Source organism: Protomyctophum parallelum (assembly GCF_964188405.1).
Source record: "Protomyctophum parallelum genome assembly, chromosome: 6".
NCBI lineage: Eukaryota > Metazoa > Chordata > Actinopteri > Myctophiformes > Myctophidae > Protomyctophum > Protomyctophum parallelum.
In genome coordinates, this window is record NC_139701.1 from 701,370 (window position 1) to 711,207 (window position 9,838).

The following is a 9,838-nucleotide window of genomic DNA, read 5'->3' on the forward strand; positions in this document are numbered from 1 at the left end:
TTGGATAACAATTGATTAACCTGCGTGAACCCTATAGCATCGTTGCTCTGCTTGTCGAGAAAGGCAAACATTCAGTGAAAATAGCTAGCTAGTTTATTTTTGTTATAATCTGATGGCCCATGACTGTGTACTTGTACGTGAGATCACAGTGTACTTGATATGTATTGTGTACTGCCTGAACTGTAGCATATACTTTATAGTTCGCTACGAGAGACATCTCAGCAAGGTCAGCCTTGCTGCAGTTAGCGGTTGTTTTGTCTCAAGTGTTGTGGTCAGGTCACGTCATTGGGATCCAGCTCTATATATGTTCCTGTGTGTGTGTGTGTGTGTGTGTGTGTGTGTGTGTGTGTGTGTGTGTGTGTGTGTGTGTGTGTGTGTGTGTGTGTGTGTGTGTGTGTGTGTGTGTGTGTGTGTGTGTGTGTGTGTGTGTGTGTGTAATAAACTTTGTGAACCTTTAGCGCGATACTGTCTCGTGTCGCGTTTATTGTTCTCCCGGGCCAGTCGACCGCCGCCGCCGTACCAAGGTATACTTCAACCGGATTGTCACGCACCACCCAGCCGGCACACACTACCTGTCTGTCAAACCAGACGAGGGTCCAGTACTTTTACAACAAGTACTTAGAGTTTTACAACAAGTACTTAGAGTTTTACAACAAGTACTTAGAGTTTTACAACAAGTACTTAGAGTTTTACAACAATTTTAATGACATACTGCATACGGCTGGCCAATATTATTCCCTGCAGACAAATTCTTCTGCACAGAGATCAGCCTGCTGCTCTAGGCTACTCATACAGTATACAGTATCTGGACAGAGAGACAATGAGCAAAGAAGACCAGCAGATACAGTATACTAGCCTACATGGGGTTGTTTCGCCCAGGGTCCAAATATTCCCAAGAATTGTCTCGGCTTACAAAAAGGTCAAATATTTAGTTTCTCTGTCCTTCCTGGCTGCCCTAGGCCCCTGCACCTAGCTGTGTACTGGTTGTTTCTCTGTCCTTCCTGGCTGCCCTAGGCCCCTGCACCTATAGCTGTGTACTGGTTGTTGATGCATGTACGACATGTCACTACAGTAAGGCATGTTGTACACGTGTCAGGCTTTATCTCATGTCGTTGTGTAACTGTTTTGAGAGCAGGAATGAAGACTGACCGGGAGATCCAGAACTTTGCCTTTTGGCTCTGGTGCAGAAAAAAAGAATACAATAGCACTCCCACTCCTCCGGTTCGCCGACTGATCTCACTTTATCCTCTCATAAGGCCGTGTTGGGACCCCCTAGAAAATGAATTTTGTTCCCGCGTCATGGGCACTACTCATTCAATGCATTTTTGCATTGAATGAGTATACCCTTCTGGACTTTGGGTTAAAGGTTCTACTCATAATATCCTGCAGTATTTTGTCACAAGCCAGAAATGTAAATAGAAGTACAGTATATATAACCAAAAAACTGAAATCTTGTGCTGCTGTTTTTTCTTGTAAAATATTTATAATATATCATATTGATTTTAATTGGCAATACAAAATCTTTCTCAAATGTCATAAATACATATACCTAACATCTGAAACAAGTATTGGTGCCTTAGTTTACTATTATGTGAATCTAGATGAAATGTATCAAATTTGTTAAAGAGAACACTTCAACTAAAGTGATTTGGCACCTAGCACAATGAAACATACACATATTACATTTGGCCAAAAGCTTATGTTTCATACATACAAAGTGTCACAGCATCTGACATTTGTCCCAGATGTAGCCCAGGGCATGCTCTAATGATCAAGCTAGCGCGCCAGAGCCTGTGACCTTTGGGGTCACCATGGCGGCCAAATCAAATATGGCTGCCACCTAAAACGGATTTGAACCAGATGAGCTACAAATGCAAACTTGGTGTCTAGTTCATGTTATTTGAATACTTATAATTACAATTGGGTGTGTCTGGAACCCTAATTTTCATATTTCCAAGATGTGAAAATGAGTTATAACCTTTGACACGTTTGGCAAACTTGGAGTTGATTTCATGTTTTTTTTTTAATCATTGGAAGTGGAACATTGGAATGTTCCAATTCATGATTAAATCTATCTAGAACACTCAGGTTTGCCATTATGGCGTACAGCTTCCTCGCTGTATGCACCTAAACCACCCACCCTATGTTGGAGGTACCCTATTGGTCGTGTATTGTCCACCACCATCTCCTTGGTCTCGTTAGCATTGAGCCAGAGGCGGTTTGCCTTGCTCCAGTGCACAGCCTCCTTAACCATGCGTGCTCAACAGTGTTGTGATCTGAGATGGAAGGATGCAGCTGACCACTGCAATGTCATCTGAAAGGTTCTTGTAGTAGAAGCGGAAGTCAGATGTTTATATGTGTGGGATGTCGCATGACAGCGGGCCGTCAGAGCGCCACCCCAACGAGAGTCAGTGGAGCGTCGGAGGCGGAGCACAGCTCGGAAGACAGCGACCCGCCCTGGGTCACGTGATTGACCACAAGTACGTGCCCGTCTTCCTCCTCAATCAGAGCAATTACGCAACAGCCGCGCTGCGCGCGTAAGGTTTGAAAGGGAGGAAACAGAGGAACGCTCCGCCTCATTCTCCACTGACTCACGGAGGGAGCACTGACGTGGCAATCTGGCGGTAGGTCTCCACACTCACACACACACATCCCCTCACTGTTGCCTCTGGTTCTGATGCTGTGCTAATCATATGTCTCATTACACAGGCAACCCCGGGACGGAGGAATCCCGAAGAGGAACCCAGATACCACTCCTGAAGGAATAGGAGGAAATATTATAGACTGTTATACCCTGACATAGGAAGAATATAAGTTAACCAGCTGTGTGTGTGTGCTGTGCGCTGGAACTTTCATTTGACTTTGACCTTGACCTAGAGTAAACCCTCAATAAATGCCCGAGTAGGCAAAACTTGCTGTGTCTCCTGCCTATCGTTGTCCAGTGGCGCCCACAATAGGTTGAGCAGGAAGGGTGACAGAACTGTGCCATATAGGGAGGGCCTGTGATGTTCATATACTATACTACAGTTCCCCAGGGTCCAGTTCAAATTATGATTCTTTTGGCAGGCCTGAAATGTTTCAGAACCACTGCTCTAGCCACCCTCCCATATACTTTCATTACCGGGTGAAAAAATAAATAATGTATGCGACCCACAACCCACAACCCACAGGTCTAACCTGTTCACAATGTATTGGAATCAACAGGAATGTTGTTTGCCATGACATTCCTGTCATAAGACGGCAAGAAAGAGTATGATGTATGATGGTGCATTAGTGTCTGTCATGTCGCATTAGTGTCACTGAGCATCTCAACTTAATTGGCTCACAATGTGTCACCTCAGAAATATTTCTGGCATGTGACGCCGTCGTGCAACAAAATTCAAATCAGGCTTGACAAGAAGCAAAAGAAAGAGAGAGAGGGGAAGGAGGCCAGACGGGGTAAGGAGGGGCTTTCAGAAGAACGATAAGGAGCTTGGAGACAGTCCCGCGTATAGCCAGGTGATCAGAGATATAAGAACGATAAGGAGCTTGGAGACAGTCCCGCGTATAGCCAGCAGGTGATCAGAGATATTCACCTGCTGTCTGATAAGGAGCTTGGAGACAGTCCCGCGTATAGCCAGGTGATCAGAGATATTCACCTGAGACAGTCCCGCGTATAGCCAGGTGATCAGAGATATTCACCTGAGACAGTCCCGCGTATAGCCAGGTGATCAGAGATATTCACCTGCTGTCTGATACGTCTGCAGAAATCTAAATTCATTCATGATGGCCTTCTTGGACGGCAGAGACTGTCAAATTGTTAGACAATTATGCTGCTCCGCATGTAGACAAGTCCTATACACACACTCAGACCAGACGTGATATCTGAGTGAGTGGACCATTAGCTCAAGTCAAAGTGATTGAATGTTAATTGCCGCTAATTGCGGTTCCACCTTCTTTATAAGCCTGTAATCCTGTGCCTGCAATGAACCAATTTTCACATATACCTACAGTAGGCATGTAAGGATTAACTCAACTCACGATGATTTGAATGAAGATACTAGGTTCATGATACGATTTTTCCAGACAAATGAAGAGGCGCTTGTTCACCCAGGCTTTTGGCAAATAGTTTGCTTATTTTTGTAATTGTAAAGCGTCCTTTTTTAAAGCGGTTTCTGAAAGGCGCTATATGAAGTTAGTTATTATTATTATAAAGACGCACTCCACACTTTGAGTATTTAACCCATTCTGACCGGGCACCCATTTTGGTGTCAGCATCATGTTATGCTTTAGCTATTTAAAAATAGCAGATCTACAAGCTCATATCGCGCCACCGAGTGGCGCGATACGAGCTTGTAGGTCTGCTATTTTTGAAAAATCGAAGAGCGACTGACATTTTTTAAATCTGATCTCAGGTCAGAATGGGTTCATCAGACCAGTGTGTGTCCGGCGGAAACCTCGTATGAATCTGATCTCAGGTCAGAATGGGTTAACATGTTTTTAAGTGTATCTGTGAAAGAGGTGGTCATTCTAAAACAACGCTGTTCCGTCACATTGAATCCTGTTTGGCGTGTGGTGAAACGCCACCACGCCACCCCGTTGTATACCTGGCTACCGTACCGCCGCACTGGGCACAACGGCAGTGTGCGTAATTGGCCTCATTGCAGCCGGGCCAGCACTGCACCTGCTGCTTTGCTGAGGTAAAATGTACCCTTCCAAGTTCCACACACTCCCATGTACCGCCATGTTTGAGCGAGCAATCACATGACACGGCCACGAGTGGTCCTCGCTTTGGTGTCGCTGGTCGCCTGAGGCTGGTCCTTGGTTTATTGTAAACCATATTGGGTTTAATGAATTAGATTCCTCCTTTATTACATTGTATTCCCTTATTATCTTGGCTTATATATATATATATATATATATTGTATTCTATATCATTATCAGGCCAACAACCGGCTGAAGAGAATACTGTCATTTTAAAATACTTTCCACTGAAGTGCTGATATATATTTATCCTCCTTACAGGACCGGTGCTGGGGACAAGCTATACGCTGGAGCAGTTGACAGCCGTCCAGTGGTGGTGGTGGTAATGCCCTTTTCTCTTTAGTTTACTATTACTATTACTATTTCTTTGTGGTTCATTTTGAGTTGCTGTGTTTTGTATACCCTGGCCTGGACAGGTGGGCCTGCCCAGCTCCCCTCCTCCCCCAAGTACTGGCTTGTAGTTGTGTGATATCCCAGTAGCTATATGCACTTCACCAGCACTTATTGGATGCATCTATTTCTATTTATTGCTGAACAGTCCTATTGATTGATGAATTGTTTTATTGAATAATTACATATTGCTGACCAATTAATTTAATAAAGACTTTTACACACGTTTCTGCCTGCCTATATTGTATACTGAATCTGTGTTGGGGAGTCATTAAGTGCTCCGGGTGTTCAGTGTTATGTACATTTCTCCTGGGGCGCAATTCCCCAGGTGGCGTGACAGCCAGATCAGGGAAGGTAAATTATCTTGCAGACTATATCAGGAATAAGTAAAAAGAACAGACAGAAGTAACACGTGTGAAAGAGAGTATTCAGCGCCTAGCGTGCGTTCATGCAGAAGAACGATACGGAGCTTGGAGACAGTCCCACATGTAGCCAGGTGATAAGTCTGTAGAAATCTAAATTCATCCATGATGGCATTGTTCACACTCTCATGAGAGACGCTTAACCCATTCTGAACTGAGATCAGATTCATACGAGGTTTCCGCCGGACACACACTGGTCTGATGAACCCATTCTGACCTGAGATCCGATTCTAAAAATGTCAGTCGTTCTTAAATTTTTTTTCAAAAATAGCAGACCTACAAGCTCGTATCGCGCCACTCGGTGGCGCGATATGAGCTTGTAGATCTGATATTTTTAAATAGCTAAAGCATAACATGATGCTGACACCAAAATGGGTGCCCGTTCAGAATGGCTTAAGGAAATGACGTATTTACAGCTTTCAGATTTCCAGATTGTTTTCTTCCTTGAACAGTGTCTTGTAGATCCACACAATGAAACGCACAGTTTTCCTTCTAGTTGCAGTGGCCAATGTAACATGGCAGCAGTGGCGTGCACAGATAGACACTAGGTGGTGCTAGAGCACCTGCCCTTTGCCCTCTGGACAGCAATGTGCCCTTTTGAGAAAGAAAAAAAGTACAGTGTACACTGTACAGTATGTGGACCATGGTGACATTGATCAATTATTGATAAAAAAGCTTCTAATATATTATTTATGCCCCACAATCTATAAATCTCACACCCATTCAAACCTATTTAGGTTCATCTTACGGTGGACATGAACAGGCATCTTTGAAATGTTTCATAGTTTTAGAAATATAGTGCTTTAAAATTTGAGAAATTTACAATGGAGCTCAATGGCAGATATTGGCACGTCAAAAAAGCACTTTCACCTAGAAACTCCATTCACACTTTGCAATTCAGCTTACTGTGGAGGCACAATCAATTGAAAAATATATTCTGGATGTGTCACTTTTCATTTAGTTTCCATTTAGTTTTCGTCAGTGGAAAAAGGTAGTCGACGAACATTTTTCGTTTTAGTTTTAGTCGACGAAAACATCACTGATAAAAACTCTAGTCCTATATGCCACCAAAATGTGGAACGTCAACAGCCATTAAGACGTGTAGCCTGCCCTACACTACAGTCTATCAGGGCTGAAAGTGGATGCTATGACACCAGTCTATAGGGGTAAGACATGTAGCCTACACTACAGTCTATCAGGGCTGAAAGTGGATGCTATGACACCAGTCTATGGGGGTAAGACATGTAGCCTACCCTACAGTCTATCAGGGCTTAAAGTGGATGCTATGACACCAGTCTATAGGGGTAAGACATGTAGCCTACACTACAGTCTATCAGGGCTTAAAGTGGATGCTATGACACCAGTCTATAGGGGTAAGACATGTAGCCTACACTACAGTCTATCAGGGCTGAAAGTGGATGCTATGACACCAGTCGATAGAGCGGCGCAGTCCCTCCCCCTTTCAGAACAACGAACGGCCCAGGAAATGAAATGCAATGCATTCTGACCATAGGATTTTCTTTTAGTATTTATTTAAAGACGGTTACGCCGCGGACAAAGCCAACTCGGATCGTGACAAATCATGACAATGAACACAATATTTTCAGCCGATCAAATCATTAGAAAGAAGAAAATATAGGCAGGAGACAACACTATTTGTTTTGTTTTTCTTCTTATAAATTATTCGATCGGCCCAAAACATTGTGTTCATTGTCATGATTTGTCACGATCCCAGTTGGCTTTGTCCGCGGCGTAACCGTCTTTAAATAAATACTTAAAGAAAATCCTATGGTCAGAATGCATTGCATTTCATTTCCTGGGCCGTTCGTTGTTCTGAAAGGGGGAGGGACTGCGCCGCTCTATAGGGGTAAGACATGTAGCCTACACTACAGTCTATCAGGGCTTAAAGTGGATGCTATGACACCAGTCTATAGGGGTAAGACATGTAGCCTACACTACAGTCTATCAGGGCTTAAAGTGGATGCTATGACACCAGTCTATAGGGGTAAGACATGTAGCCTACACTACAGTCTATCAGGGCTTAAAGTGGATGCTATGACACCAGTCTATAGGGGTAAGACATGTAGCCTACACTACAGTCTATCAGGGCTGAAAGTGGATGCTATGACACCAGTCTATAGGGGTAAGACATGTAGCCTACACTACAGTCTATCAGGGCTGAAAGTGGATGCTATGACACCAGTCTATAGGGGTAAGACATGTAGCCTACACTACAGTCTATCAGGGCTTAAAGTGGATGCTATGACACCAGTCTATAGGGGTAAGACATGTAGCCTACACTACAGTCTATCAGGGCTTAAAGTGGATGCTATGACACCAGTCTATAGGGGTAAGACATGTAGCCTACACTACAGTCTATCAGGGCTTAAAGTGGATGCTATGACACCAGTCTATAGGGGTAAGACATGTAGCCTACACTACAGTCTATCAGGGCTGAAGGTGGATGCTATGACACCAGTCTATAGGGGTAAGACATGTAGCCTACACTACAGTCTACCCGGGCTTAAAGTGGATGCTATGACACCAGTCTATAGGGGTAAGACATGTAGCCTACACTACAGTCTACCAGGGCTGAAAGTGGATGCTATGACACCAGTCTATAGGGGTAAGACATGTAGCCTACACTACAGTCTATCAGGGCTGAAAGTGGATGCTATGACACCAGTCTATAGGGGTAAGACGTGTAGCCTACACTACAGTCTACCAGGGCTGAAAGTGGATGCTATGACACCAGTCTATAGGGGTAAGACATGTAGCCTACACTACAGTCTATCAGGGCTGAAAGTGGATGCTATGACACCAGTCTATAGGGGTAAGACATGTAGCCTACACTACAGTCTATCAGGGCTGAAAGTGGATGCTATGACACCAGTCTATAGGGGTGCCTCAGAATACTTTGATAATATTTGGAATTGATCAATGTCACATGAGTTTAACTACCCTCTCTAGGTTAAAATGTACTTGTGTTATTTTTCAGTGTATAGTCTCTTCACCAAAAATGGCAGATCTACAAGCTCACTAACATGTTGAGCTTGTAGATCTGCTATTGTTGGTGAATGTTCCCCCCCGGAATATAGGAATGCTGGGGTTTAAGTGGTTAAAAACGTCTGTCCTAATGCAAACATTCTCTCCCGTTTTCCTCGTGACACACTGTATTTTTTAGAGAAAGGATAACATATTTACGTACAGTTACATTGTAATATGATAAAAGTTATTTACAGGGGTGACCTATAGCTGTGCCAATGTGCTTGAAATGCACATTGGTGTTTGAAATGTATTGATTAAAAGTATATATTTACTTTTCATGCAGTTGAATACTTTCCTTTTTATTTACTTAATGAAAAATGATATACTTATAGCTCAAGGATCACTGTATTCAGGTCAAAGGTCACTGTATTCAGGTCAAAAATACATTGTTTTTTCCTGTGATGTTATTGGCTAATGTCTCCAGACGCTTTGAAATAGGCTATTTTTGTCCTACACAAAGATGTCTGTCTGTCTGTCTGTCTTGCCTGCCTGCATCCGTGCGTGCGTGCGTGCGTGTTGATCATTGTATTTTCTCTGATTACACCTGTATAGACCTACACCTGTTTACATCTACACCGGTTTAAACCTACACCTGTTTACATCTACACCGGTTTAAACCTACACCTGTTTACATCTACACCGGTTTAAACCTACACCTGTTTACATCTACACCGGTTTAAACCTACACCTGTTTACATCTACACCAGTTTAAACCTACACCTGTTTACATGTAGTATTGGACTTTACTACACCCTGCTATCCTCAGCCTACACCTGTTTTACACCTACAGTACACCTGTTTACACCTACACCTGTTTACATGTAGTAGGGGAGAGCCGCCAAGGATGTAACATTTTGCACGTTTCATTTTTTTACTCAGAGATCTGTTTATCTACACATGTAATATTTTCAGACAACGGACCTACACATGTCTGCTACCATAAACCACTTCAAGTTATTTTTTTGATGAAACAGGTCGGGAGTTATTAAACCGAACGTGGACGCTGTTCCAGTGTTACATTTGCTGCGCATATCGGATTAATTGTCTAACCCTAACGGCATGCATGATAAATGTAACTGTAAGCCGGTGGAAATATATATATATATATATATGTGTTTGGTTTATTATAATTTGCGTGCTTTTGCTGTGTTATACTTTTGCATGTTTGTTTGAAATGTTTTCTTTAAGTTGCTGTGAGTTGATTAGAGTGAGATTATTGTCCAGTGATTTTGCTT